Source organism: Ursus arctos, unplaced genomic scaffold (genome assembly GCF_023065955.2).
Source record: "Ursus arctos isolate Adak ecotype North America unplaced genomic scaffold, UrsArc2.0 scaffold_5, whole genome shotgun sequence".
NCBI lineage: Eukaryota > Metazoa > Chordata > Mammalia > Carnivora > Ursidae > Ursus > Ursus arctos.
This window is the reverse complement of record NW_026623067.1, coordinates 41,601,155-41,616,128: the sequence shown is the minus strand read 5'-3', so window position 1 is coordinate 41,616,128 and position 14,974 is coordinate 41,601,155.

The following is a 14,974-nucleotide window of genomic DNA, read 5'->3' as shown; positions in this document are numbered from 1 at the left end:
TTTTGCTCAGAGGCCCTTGTGTTTATTGACATGTAAAAGCGTGTGATTGTTCGATGTCTTACAGACACACTAAACTAACCTTATCAAGGGCAAGGACTTTTATGTGCTTGTGTTTTGCTGTTTCTCACAGGCCTAGCACAGTGCCCGGTGCTAAGCAGATACGAAGTAAACGGTCTCTTTTTTTCAAAGAAATAATTACACATTCCCTCTTTTGTCCTCTAGGAAAAGGCTGGATTAGGACCTACGTGAATACGAACTAGAGCTTTAATAACAAGTGAGTGCTTTCTGTCCACAGTCACTCAGCACACACAGCAACATCACGTGCAGTCTTCCCACTTGCATTCCGGCCATCTGACTGCCAGAGGTTTCAAAGGGGCCACTGGGGCAGGTTGGGTGTATCCAGCAACCCAGGAGCCCTGCCCTTGGCCTTCCCACTGTTGCCTTCTGAACCTGACTCGTGTGCTCAGGCTAAATGCATTATTCTTTTCCTGTCCGAGGGCTTTTGAGAAAGCACAGCTGCAAAGCCTGATGAGTCCTGGAAGCCTGAAACAAGCCTGGATACTGTGGTCGACTGTCAGCCCCGAGGCCGAGCTCCCTAAATGCTGGTGGCTTTGACATGCGATGACTCCCAGCACAGCCCCCAAGGAGGCATGATCTCCGAGGTTCTTCTAAAAACCAAGTCTTTTAAATCAAACTTCCTGGCTTCAGCCCCTCCCTCCCTTTCTTGTCCTTATGAACAAAACAGTCAGACTTTGGCCAACCCGCTCTTTTCTGTCCTGGTCAAGCCAGGACACCTCGACAATGAGGCTCATATACTGTGCCTGACAGACAAGGGAGAAGAGAAGTTGCCCTTTATCCTCTTTCTTCCCTCTGGACCAAGAAATCACCCACTCACCCCAGGTGACTTCCACATACAGTCCCCTTAAAGCCGTATTTCGTGATTGAACAGGTATAATATTTTTTCAATAGACCACCTCTAACCATTCTTCCTGCAGTCCAATGACTTTTTTTTTTTTCATTCTTATTTTCAAATCAACTAAGAGCCAACTGGATGAAGTTTTGGGGGAAATATGGTCTCTGACTTCATGTTGCGGGTGTTTTCCCTAGTTTGCATTGCCAGGAGCAGTATTTCTTTACAAATAAAACCACTGTATTGGACTGGAACAATGACTGCGGGCTGAGGCGCAATCTGCCAAACCAGGTGACCTGTTGTTGTTTTAGAAATAGTGGCTGCTCTCACTTGTTTGCCTTTTAATTTTTACAATATCTGTTAAGTGAAATTTGACCTTAGATTAGAAGAGAGGCTTAAACCGATCTGTCCTGGAATCTCAGCTATTAAAAAAAAAAAAAAAAAAATCTTACTGTGTCCATTGACCTTAAGGAAAAGTAATTTCTGTAATTTAGCACGGAGGGGATTTTACTTTTGCTTTTCTAATAAATTATACATAGAGCTTTAAGGATTCTAGGGAGGCTTTACACGAGGGGTATACTCAATAGGCATGCACAGGAAAATATATTTTGCTGTTTGCTTAATCTTCTGGTTTTATGTTAAAACCTTTAATTTAATTTTCCCATTAATATCCAAAGCTTGACTGTGCACAAAATGACACAATATTAAGGGTGGATTTTATGGTATTTAAATTCCATTCTCCCCTCCTCTTTTACCCATTCACATTAAGAAGAAAATTTCAAAATAAGTAAAATATAACATTTAGGCATAAATGAGGCAGGAGACCAAAACCAAAGCCGTGTCACTGGCTACAAAGACTCGCACGTTCTGTTAGCATACCGCAGTTTTTCCTCACTGCTTCTAGGGATAAAAGAACTGAAATTTGCCAAGGAAATTATCATCATACTGCCAAAGTGGGCTTCCAATTTATTACATTTGTGCTGGGAAACCCTTTTACGCTAAATCTTAAATCTCATTCTCTGAATTCAAAAATCTTTGTTAGTGTAAGCTCATTAATTTTAATTAAACAGAAATCTTTTTTTTCACTTGCAAGAAAATGAGGATTAGTCTCAATAACTTTCATTAAATAAATAGAACAAATTAAAATTTATAATGCATCTCTAGATGTATCTAAAATGGTCTCATCAAAAGCCTATTAATTGGCAAGAAGGGAAGATACTCAGTGGGTTATGGTAAGAGATATACCCAGAACTTAGCAAACAAGATGTGTTTGCTAAGCTAGTGTCTGCAGCTAATTTAACTTCATTGTTCCATTAGACTTCCATTTTAACATTATAGTCGGGAAGTTTAAGATGACATCAACTTTATAGGCTACGGTTAAAATAATTTACTGTAACTGCAATCTGTATTTGTGTAGCTTTTGACAGCTTACAAAACACTTTGATAAATATCAGCTCTTTCTGCGTGATTTATTAGAAATAGTATATGCTTTAGACATAAATGTGCCAGATCACAATTCTATCTGTACCAGTTATTAATTCTTACTTCAGGAAAATAACTTCAACTCTCTGAGCCTCCACTGTCTTATCTTAAAAATAGGAATAATAATTCCAACCTCGCATGGTTAGCCAGCCCTCTTTCCCTCCCTTCCATTTCATTTATCATGGGAACCTATTTCCATGATATGACCCAGAGGAACTGCTGGTTCAGCGTGCTCTCCCAGGACTTTAAATGTGAACTCTTTAAGGTTTGGCCCTGACTCTTCTTACTCTCTATTCTTTTCCTAGGTGTTACCACTTACGACCTTAGCTTCACTTCTAAGGACATTTCTCACATGGACGTTTCCAGCACAATCCCCTCCTCTGGGTTGCATTCCACCTGTCCAACTTCCTAACCAACATCTTCACTAGGTGTCACACAGCTACTTCCCATTCATCACATGCCAACATGAGTTCATAATCTTCCCCCACAAAATTGGTTCTCCTCCTTTCCTATCTCACGAGCACTGCTCTATATTAAACAAAAACAAAACCCTCCTCTCAGTTTGTAATACCACTATTTATAGCTGTCTGGGACCACACGCTATTAAGTACTGGGCCCAGATAGATTACTCAGTAGTTATTGGGATCAATATATCATAATGTTTGAAAGCAAGAACTTTTGCATCTGACTCCAAGTTTAAATTCCCACTACTTCTTATCAGATCTGCAAGATTATGAAAATTAGTTAATCTCTTTGAGTTTCAGGTTCTAAGAATATAAAACTGGGAGAGTTAATTTTCTTAAACTACCCTAAGAACTAAGTTCATTAATAAAAAGCATCTTATTTCTGTGCTGAGCATATAATAAGTGCTCAAGAAATGCTTATCACGGATTTTAGAAAGGTGCAGGATTGTGCCTGGCCTTTCCATTTTGAGCATTCAGACTTTGGTAATGTCACCTGATCAATATTTTTTCTTTATATGTAAAATAGAATTTTTTAAAGATTTTTTATTTATTTGAGAGAAAGAGAGTGCACGAGCATGTGCAAGAGCGGTGGGGGGTGGGATAGAGGGAGAAAGAAACTGAAGCAGACTCCCCACTGAGCATGGAGCCTAACAGGTGGCTCGATCCCATGACCCTGAGATCACGACCTGAGCTGAAACCAATAATTGGACCCTTAACTGAAGGCACCACTCAGGTGCCCCGTAAAATAGAGTTTAAAAGTAGATCCCACCTAACATAATTCTTTTTTTTTTTAATTTTATTTATTTCTTTGAAAGAGAGAGAGAGGAGAAAGAGAGCACATGGGAGGAGGGGGGAAGGAGAAGCAGACTCCTCACTGAGCAGGGAGCCTGATGCAGGACTCGATCCCAGGACCCTGGGATCATGACCTAAGCTGAAGGCAGACACTTAATGGCTGAGCAACTCAGGTGCCCCCAACGAACATCATTCGTTGTGATGATGAAATGATATCATGTTGAAACATCACCAAGTCTACTTCTGCACATATGGCAGTTTCAGCACCTGTTGGAATGGTCTTCCACATTTCACTCCTTCAACAAAGCCCAGTTTGTGACTTGAGCAAAAATAATTAACATGTTACTAATGAAAGAACAACATTAACATGCACGAATTCAGCTGCTACAATCTTTTACAAAATATTTGCTAAGTTCTGGAGTAAAGACAAAAACTGTATAGTAAAAATCGATCCAAGAGAATATCATACTAACTACTGTTTAAGACAGAAGAGGAAATGTTTTAAAAGTCAATACTCAGGGGCGCCTGGGTGGCACAGCGGTTAAGCGTCTGCCTTCGGCTCAGGGCGTGATCCCGGCGATCTGGGATCAAGCCCCACATCAGGCTCTTCTGCTATGAGCCTGCTTCTTCCTCTCCCACTCCCCCTGCTTGTGTTCCCTCTCTCGCTGGCTGTCTCTATCTCTGTCAAATAAATAAAATCTTTAAAAAAAAAAGTCAATACTCAGGCATAACTGATTAATTAAATTCTAGCTGAGATCTTGGTTATTTTTTACCATTACTTTTGACGCTATTAAGCTTTCTACCTGCAGACTTTGTTAAGTACTTGAATTCATAAACTGGACTGAAAGGAGCAGAGCTTCATTCAGCTCCCTGGCTTGGGAATGTTTATCTATGGCATCGACGTTAACGGTAGGTCAGAAGCCACCTGTTAGGTCTATTTGGAGTAGAAGCTAATATGAACTGTGATGTGAATTCCACAAGGCGAGGCATTTTACGTGTTTATCAATGTGTTCCCAGCGTCTAGACCCCTGTATGGCACATAGTAGGTATTTTGACAACTATGTGTTAAATGAATGGACATATGGTACGTAACCTGCCTTCTAGGTCTGTACAACCCATGATCCCAGCTTATTATTTTAAGGGGTTTAAATAGAACCTCTATCAAACAAAATCTCCCTATTTGAACACATACACAGTATAAAACCACCAGATGGAAAACAGCTAATATGGGCCCATGTTCTACTGCTTTATAAAAAGCCCTTTCAATGTTGAGTACAGTGTCTTGAGCAAAGTGGATGTTCAAACTTTTGTGGATGCGAAGTTGATGTTCAAAGCATTTGTTAAATAATTGAATGAATTAAAAGTAGGTGTTGAAACTCACTACAACCAAAAGCAGTAGCAACACCAGATACAGGAGTGAACTTTCGATGAAACTATATAAAGGAGGTTCAAACCCTCTCAGACAGGATTTTAAAATAAAATTTTTCTAAGGACAAATATTGAGGTACAACGGTACATGCCTCATAGGTTAGCTTTAAGAACTGGTCACTATTGGGGCACCTAGGTGGCTCAGTCAGTTAAGAGTCTGACTTGATTTCGGCTCAGGTCACAATCTCGGGGTCATGAGACTGATTCCCACATTGGGCTCTGCACTGAGCATGGAGCCTAATTGAGATTCTCTCTCTCCCTCTTCTGTTGCCCCTCCCCCTACTCTCTCCCTCTCTAAAAATAATATATATATATATATATATATATATATATATATATATATATTATTCACTACTGAATTACTTGTGCCTATTCTTTTTCATCCCTAGATGGAAAGAATAATATTTACAATTTTAAAGGATTGAAATAAATGTCGAGAGACAAAGAAGGTTAAAATAAAACTTTCTATAGAAAGGGAAATTTTCTTATTTAGGAAACTTTTCATCTATGTTTTAAATAATAAATGAAAGCCACTACATAAATGACGGTTTCTACTTTTTACCAGATGACACTATTCAGCAAAGGACATTATTCTCTGACAGGTCTAAGGAGGTCAGTGGTTTTGGAATCTGTAGGTGGGGGGAGTTTCTGGGTAAACAGCTCGTTTAGAGCAGGATATGGCCTGCCTGGCTTAGAAAGTAGCTAGAAAAACCACTAATTTCTCTGCAGCATGACACCATACACACATGCTAAATAAAATAAACACACTTGTTTCAAATCGATGGACATTACAAATGATGCAAATTTGCAGTTGGAGCTGTTCCCTCATCTTTCCACATGGCTCTGTCCTCCCACTGTGTTCAACATTAAAATCACAAAATTGGCTTTTGCTCTGGCTGGATATCTTTTTCATCAAAATTGTCCCTAACCCCTATTACATAGTTAATAAATAATGAAAAGAATTCAGCTTTCATGATTATGTTTTCATGATGAACTCTCCATACAGTTTTTCAGATGTGTATGTGTCTGCATGCATTGAAATTACTTTTAAAAATAAAGAAAATAGAAATTAAGAGTTATTTACAAGTTTGCCCCTTCCTTCCCCTCTTTTAATTCTGTAATGCCAAATAGGAAAATAAAAGAGCAAAGAGCCAAATTAATTTAATCCATTTTGTGACTAGAAATTGTCTAAACCACTGCTTGGATGTGAAATAAAATCCACTGGTGTTCTTTTATCACTAATTACCTTGGAGTTTTAAAGACATGGCTCCTATGTCACTAAAAAGCAGCGTGGTGTGTTTCCTTGTGAAACAGATAGAAAATTATACCTTAAATAAATAATGTGTTTATCTTGAGTAGCTCCCTCTCATGGCAGAGATTTCCTTAATTACAGCATCTATTTCTAGAAGACGAAAAGGAAACTGCTGTCACCTTGCTGCATATTGTAAGATCATTTTTATTTTATCCCTTTCCTATAGGAGCAATTCCTAGCTCCCTGAATTGGAAAGAAAGAACAGGCACTCCATTTGTCAGAAATTTACCTACGGGCAGAGTGTGGTGGTCTCATAGTTTGTGAAGAAACAGCAGATCCATGATCCAAACCTGGGCTGTGTGGCTTCAGAGACTGTGCACGTTCAATATCATGGTCAGGAAAGACCATATTGGAAAGCTGACATGTGAGCAGAGACTTCAACAGTGCAAAAGAGTGAAGCACGCAGGTATCTGAGGAAATGACATTTCCAGCAGAGGGAATAGCAAGTACAAAGACCTTGGGGCAGGAGAGTGCTTATGTGAGAGAGAAAGGAGTATGGGATAACTTTAACTAATTTTGCTTAGTAACTAAAAGAGTTGCTATCATCTGAAATGGGGAAGATGTGGGTTATATACGTTTGGTGGGACAATCAGGAATTCACTTTCAAGCAGGTGAAGTGTGAGAAATTTATTAGATGTTCCAGAGGAGATGTCAAGTAGCCAGTTAGGTAGCTAAGTCTGGGTTTAGATAAAGTTTTTTTTTTCTTAAGATTTTATTTATTTATTTGAGAGAGAGAGAGAGCATGAGCAGGGGAAGGGCAGAGAAGAGACTCCCTGCTGAGCAGGGAGCCCTACATGGGGCTCGATCCCAGGACCCTGAGATCATGACCTGAGCAGGTGCCCCAAGTCTGGGTTTAGAGAAGGTTATGAACGTGCAAGGGCTTACCTTGGTGGATGCACTTATAGCCATTAGACCAGCAAAGAGCATCAAGGGAGTAAATGAAAACGGGAAAGTGGTCCAAGAGCTAAGCCCTCCAACATTTACAACCAGAAGATGAGTCACCAGTAAAAAGACTGACATAGAGCAGCCAGGGAGGTAGGAGGAAAACCAGGAATTGCGGGTTCTTGGATGCCAGGTGAAAAAAACACTTTCAATGAGGAGGAAGAGATAAGACTTGTCAAATGTTGCTGGTAAATCAAGATGAGGACTGGAAATGTAGCAATGTGGATGGCATCAGTGACCTTAACAAAAGAACTTTCATTATAATAATAACAAAATTCTAATTAGAGTGGATTTATGAATGATTAAGAATTTTCCTCAAATCACACAACTAAGATTTGTCAAAGAACTAGTCATTTTCCATATCGTTATTAGTTGTATCTAACAGTGTATAGTTCTACAGAAATAGAAAACTTTAAATGTGGCAAATAATAACTGAATAAAATATACAATTCAGTAAAAAAAAAAAAGTGGGGGGGGTGAAAAATGTACAAAAAGGAGAGAGATTTAATAGAGAAGTGCATCTTGAAAGGACAGAGTGGACACAAGAATGCAATTGCATCCCAGGCTTACATTGGGAAGTGTCAAATACTCAATTCAATCTGAATTAGGAAAAAAATGGGGGAGATTTCTTAGCTAACCTAACTGCCAAGTTCAGGCCTAGCTACATCAAGGTGATTCATGCCATTGTCTGGCGTCAGTCAAGCTCCAACTCCCAGTTCTGCTGTCTCCTCCTTGGCTTCAATGTCGGGCAAGCTCCCCAGTCATGGTGGTCACCAATGACTCCAGGCTTACTACCTCTTACCGTCTAGCAGTGCTTGTGGAAGGGACTTTTCTTCCTCAATAGTTCTTGTAAACTGCATGTTTTGGTTCAGATGAGCTTTGCTTGTGCTATGTACAAGTCAATTACCATTTACTGTGGAGTACCTAGATTTAGGTCTCATTTCTACCTCTTGGCGGCTGCATGGTGAAGTCCACACTTTTCAAACCGCAGGTAGTACCAATTAAGTAGGGAGTTACCTATAAGAAAATTAAATTTCTAGTACTATAAAAATGGGGGACTAGATACTGTGAGCAGAAAATAAGATGTCCTTTATAAGGGAGAAGGAAGAAGATTTAAAAGAAACAATAGACACAAGTAGTTATGTAGCATTTGCTGTGACTTTACCTAGATTGTTCACATTTCCTCACCTAACACTTATGACAACCCCAAGGGTTGAGGAAAGCTGCGAAATGGGAGAGAGACTCTAATAATTACTTCAAAAATGTTGTCCCTAGTTCTCTATTATAAACTAGTATTTCAAAGCTTAAGGTAACTATCTTCATAACCGTATGCTGGTAAAAAATAGATATGGGTCATGTGTGCAGCATTATAATCAGCACCACGAAAACAAAAAAAATATACACAAATAAATGTGACAGGACGTTGTCGTCATGTGGTCTGGTACCAATCCAGAGGTATCTGGTTCAACTTACCCAGCAAATGAAACCCTTATCTTCTGAGAGTGAGCCAGGAATGGCGGCACGTGTGTGAGGACTGAGAGAGGAGCTGTAGCATGGGGTGGGGTGGGGTGGTAACTCTATCTCACATAGTTTCTCAAATAACCCTCTCAATTCAGCTGCACGTCTCTCCTTTTTCTTTAGAATTACACAAAAGCTGCAAATCAGAACGCTTCTGAGGTTCTAGGGCTAAACACTCAATTGTTGCGAATTGGCGGCTTCATTTTGGGCAGGTGGAGTTCAGCTTTATTTGCTCTACTAGTCTGCAGCCATTCTCTCACCCACGTTCTTCTGTATACTGTTGACATCTCTCATCTGGGCTCTTCTCTGTCACTCTTTCTTTTTCTTTTTTCTTTTTTTTTAAAGATTTTATTTATTTGACAGAGAGAGAGAGACAGCCAGTGAGAGAGGGAACACAAGCAGGGGGAGTGGGAGAGGAAGAAGCAGGCTCATAGCGGAGGAGCCTGATGTGGGGCTCGATCCCATAACGCCGGGATCACGCCCTGAGCCAAAGGCAGACGCTTAACGACTGCGCCACCCAGACGCCCCACTCTTTCTTTTTCTTTGTAGACTTTTATCTTTATTTTTCTTTTAACTTCTACTTTTTTCCCACTGGTGTTTTGAGAGGTAACAAGCATAAACACAGATGTAGATTCAATCTACCTCATTTGACCGGAGCTTCTTTAATCCAATTCTACATCATCTATTCACAAGTTCAGTAATTGAGAAGATTGAACACGCTATTAGAAATCCCTGTTAGCGGTCTAAAGTCCCACCTTCCAATTTCAACATATCTCCGCATCCACACCATGTCCATACATACCACCCTCTAAACCCACCAACATCCTTAAATTTGAAGATATTCCTGGCCTACATCCTAACCCTGTATTTGATTACTCTGTTTTCAGGTTGCTTCCAACTCTGAAGTATCACTATGTATCAAACAGAATTGTCAGTCTGATCATCATGTAGTTAAGATGGCAGAAAATAGATGGCAACGTTAGGTAAGTGTTTTGAATTGTGGTCACTTATGTTTCCAAGCACCTAGATAACGTGATTGATCCAAAGTAAGTTCTCATTCTATATGGACTTTTTAAAACTACTATTACAAAGTTATACCCCAAATGGTCACATCTATATAAAACAACAACAACAACAAAATAGACATAATGAAATATCATGAAGGCTGGTACAAAGTGGTGCTGAAATGAAAATGCCATGCATCTTCTCCATGAGGTTTTAATATCTCAGAAAAAAATATACATTTGGGAAGGAAGGACACTGAATCACAGAACCAGAGAAAACGCAGCTTGAAGCAGCCTATTTCTTTTAGCTGTCAGTGAATTTTTGGTTGTTGGTTTGCTTTGTTTTATAGCTTTTCTTTGGCTCTATAAAGTATCTTGACATACTGCTTGAGACCTCTGGCTTGCTATCTATTCCATTTTTTTCTTCTCTTTCCTTTTCTTTTCTTTTTTTTTTTTTTTTCCAGAGTAAGTGAGATACCATTGTGAAAGGCACTGAGGCATCACTGTTAAATTACACCCACTGTATGTGCAGACGGCCATGTAGTGAACTTCCTCCTACTTACTCATTCACCCTTAATTTATTCCTAGCATAGAAGAGCAGTGGTGGTCACCATGTTATGATAGACTTGATCCTTGGGTATCTGGACATTCTTCCTTGTAAGGTCTAATCATTACTCTGTATTTTACAGGTTAACATTTTTACTGGCAATTCAAGTATTCTATTCAAAGGAAGAGTATGCTAAAACGTGGAACACAGGTTAATAACTTAGCATTTTGACTGACATACAGTTGCTCAATACCTGTCAATTACTCTAATTCATTGAATATTCATTGCCAGTTTCCACACTAAGGCCTCTGTCCTAACTGTTCCACTCCCCTAAATACTCTTGTTCCAGATCTTAGTATGATGGCTCTTCCTTATCTTTTCAGCATCAGCCTAAATGTGCCTTTTTCAGAGAAATCTCCTCTAATCGAGTTATCCTCTTCCCTAACACCAATTTAAATTAAATTTAAATTAAGTTTAAATTTTTTGGTACTTACCAGGGCTTGTCCTTTTCTTGATTATTACTTTGCTCATATAACAGAAAAAGATAATTCAATTTTGTCCTTCATTGTGTTTCTAGTGCTTAGAACAATGCCTGGAATATGGTAGGCATATCCATGTCTCCATATTATATACAGAAGGGGACTTTCCTGGTATTGTCATTGTGGTAGCTTTCATGCTTTATGCAGGTATGGCCTTCATATGAGTTCAATTAACTAATGAATGACTTTCCTGTGTAGTTTAATGCCTAGTTATATTGGATCTTTAAAAGTAAAATACCCTAATTTTGATGTTTACTCAAGGCAAATGAAAACAGAATTAACACAAACAAAATTAATGTTTTTAGAGGATTCACTTATAATTAATTGTTCAACACTGGAAAAAACAAATTCTGGTGAATGGAAAAATAAATCGTGGTACCTCCATTTACTAGCATACTATGGAACAATGAAAAGGAACAAAATATTGAAACACACAATACCACAGATGAATCTTAAACACGTCATGTTAAGTAAAGAAGTCGGACTCAAAAGATTGCATACTCTGATTCTACTGAGAGGACCTTCTGGAAAAGACAACACTATAGGGACACAAAATAAATCTATGGTTGCTAGGCCATGGGGATGGAGGAGGAGTTTACTATAAGGGAATTGGAGGGGGGCAGGTAATAATTGTAGCGGTGGTTACATGACTAGGTGTGTTCGTCCAAATTCACAGAACTCTACTCCAAAAACAATGAGTATTCCTCTATGTACATTATACCTTGATTTTTTTTTTAAAGTAAAATAGGTGAGAGATTACAATCTACTATAGTTCAAAGAACTATTTGGCTGTTCTATAGCTGCCTATTTTCCTCTAAGTGACACTTTGAAAATGCATCCTATCATTTTAGTCCTCCAATGTCTTCCCAACTCAGTTCCCATAATGGTCTACACAGCCTACCTCAACTGCTAACTAGTGCTTTTCTGACCTCATTTTCTATCACCCTCTCCCTCTCTCACTGCTCTAGCCAGAGGAGCCACCTTACTGATCCTCGAACACATCCAGCGCCATGGGGCCTTTGCAATTCCTGTTCTCTGCCAAAACGCTGATCTTCCTATATCCACATGCCTTGTTCCTTTACTTCCTTCAGCTTTGCCTACAAATATCAGCTCATAAGAGATATTTTTTTTGGCTATTCTATATAACTAATATCTCCCTCCTTGTTTACTGCTTTTTTTTTTCTCCACAGAAATTTTTTCTTTTCTTTCTTTCTTTTTTTTTTAAGTCTCTATACCCTCATTAGGATATAAGCTTCATGGGGTTTGAGATTATGTTTTATTCACCAAAGTTTCTCCATATTTTAAAACAATTCCACATTTTAGTAAGTGATAAAAAATATATATGTGTGAAAAAATAAATGAACTAATGATCTAATATGTATGTTTTGACAGTGACTGACTGACTAAACACTCCTAAAACCCATCTTCTCTTCCCAAGCACACGATCTTCACTTCCCAACCTAGCTGACTTTTAGGGGTTCATGTGACAAATTCTCATCAACGGAATATAAATGGAAAAGATACTTCACAATATGGTTTGAGCAGCTATGATCAATTTATCTTTCCTTTGCTCTTTTCTCATACTTTTCCCTCACCCTGCCAAATGGATGACACCTACATATTTTCAAATTATTGAAGCCATTTCCTGAAAATGGAAGAGGCACAGCATGGAAAGAGTCTAGGTCCCTGAAGAATGTATGTAGCAGAGCCCTCCTGTCCTCCCACCTACACTTGATTCTTTAACAATAAGAAAGAAACCTTCATTGTGTAAGGCACTATACTACTGAGTTGTTTGTTACAGCTGCTAGTGTTACTTACCCTGACTAGAACACATGAATTTAGAATCAAAAGGTGTTTCTAATCAGAGGTTTGCCACATCTGGCCACAGGTTAGGATAAGAACCTATTTCCAGCATTTGTACACTGGAGATAGTAAACACTAGCCACGTCATAGGATGAAAATGTTCTGCAAGTCAAAAAAGAAGCATGCAATGTATATATTTTTAAAGAATACCACAAATACAGATTTTACAAAGGGCCACTTCTTTTACTTTACTGACTTAGGTTCTATTTTCCCCAAACACTCCTACACTAACTTCTCTTTCTGCTCATTCTCTCAACATTTAACATTTACTTAATTAGTATATTCTCCATACCAAACACTGCTGAACAAGAAAGATAATGCCTGTTTTCAAAGGAATTGAGTGCAGAAAATAGCAATGAAACCATCAATCGTGGTGTGAAAAGTATCTTTGAAGGAGAAGGGAAGTCTATGGAATGTTTTGAGAACACAGGATAAGAAGGCCTGCCCCATAAGTGAGAGATGAGGGATGGTGTCTCAGAGGAAGTCACATTAAGCTGATACTGCAACAATTAGAATAAATTTGGAAAGTAAACTACATGATGGGATTTGAGGTAGAGTGCTCTTTAGAGTCCAGGGCACCATGAAGGAATCGAAAGAACTAAGAGGGAGTAGAGAGTAATATGCTAGCAGGAAAGGGGCAAGAGATATGGGATGAGCTTAAGAGTAAGATCAAATTCTGAAGAGCTCTCAAAGTTACAGAGGCAAAGTTTGGCTTTACCTAAAGGGAAGTGAGAACTATTAAACGGCTTAAAATGAATTAATATGATTCTATTTTCTTTCAGAAAGAGTGATTAGGCTGAATTATAGATAACAGATAATGTGACTGTGGGAATGGCATCATACTGAAGGCTGCTATTACAATTCTCAAGGCAAAAAAAGATGGAAATTCCAAATGGGAAATTGCAGTGGGGATGGAGAAAAGTTAACAAATTGGGACAATTTAAAAATGGTGATGCCAGGACACTGCTACTGTAATTAGTTTTATGCCTGAAACAAGAGGAAGAGGCAAGGATTACTGCTAGTTTTCTAGTTTGGGCATATCCTACATCTACAGGAATTCTTCAAAATCCTCTCTCATCTTGATTCTCTGTGTTTTCCTCTTTCACTTTATTGTCTCTAAGTGAGATAATCGTGTATCACTAAGTCTACACTCAGCCATGGTCACAATCTGTGTCTATCTAAAATATATCTTAATTATATATATTCTAACTAATGTATGTTAATATTTATATACCTATTATATACCCATCATACATATACATACATAATTTCCCCCTTATCTTACTGTTTTGTCTGGGGCATCCAATAAAGTTTGGACAGAGGTAAGGAGTACTGACAATCTTCCCTGCTTTCACTATAAAGTGCTGTATTAAATTGCTTTTGAGTTGTCCTTTACTAGACTGAGGAAGTTCTTTCTGTTCCTAACTAGTTGAGAATTTTTTTCACAATAAAAAGTTATTAAATGTTATCAAATCTTTTTCTCTGTTATCCCCTTAATATGGTCAACTACACTGAGTGACTTTTGTATGGTAAACCAACCTTGCATTCTTGGGATAATATTTTTGGCCATGATGTACTATTTTTTGCATATATTGATGAACTTAATTTGCTAATATTTTGTGAACTATTTCTACACTTATGTTTTTGAGGGATATTTAATTTCAGGTTTTTTTTTTTTTTTTAATCTTTCCACCATAAACAACTAGAAAAGTGGACAACATATACGAAATAACTGTTTTAAAATATCACCTATTAGGAATGCCTTAAAATATGGTAAATACATAAAATGAGCCCTTTGAGCACCCTGGACAACTTCTCAGAAACATTTTCCTGCCCTTGTGTAAGCAGAGGTATTCTAAGCAGAGCAGAGATATGTTACTGAATTAAGGACAAAGAGGTAAAATTCAAGGCTTCAAGGAAGAGACAGATATGCAAGAACAAAGCATCTGCATACTCTTGTATCTTTTACTAAATACAAGACATGCAAGTTTAAAGTCCAGCTGAAAAACTGGTTTTTTAGTAATACTCTACATGCTTCTCTATTTAACAAATTATTTGTTGTAACGGTGATTCAATCTTGAGTTGTAGGTACTTGACCCAAAATGATGACTTGGAAACTACAGAATTACTCAACTTGCTCAATGTTTTCATATGCTCAACAAGTTTATTTTCC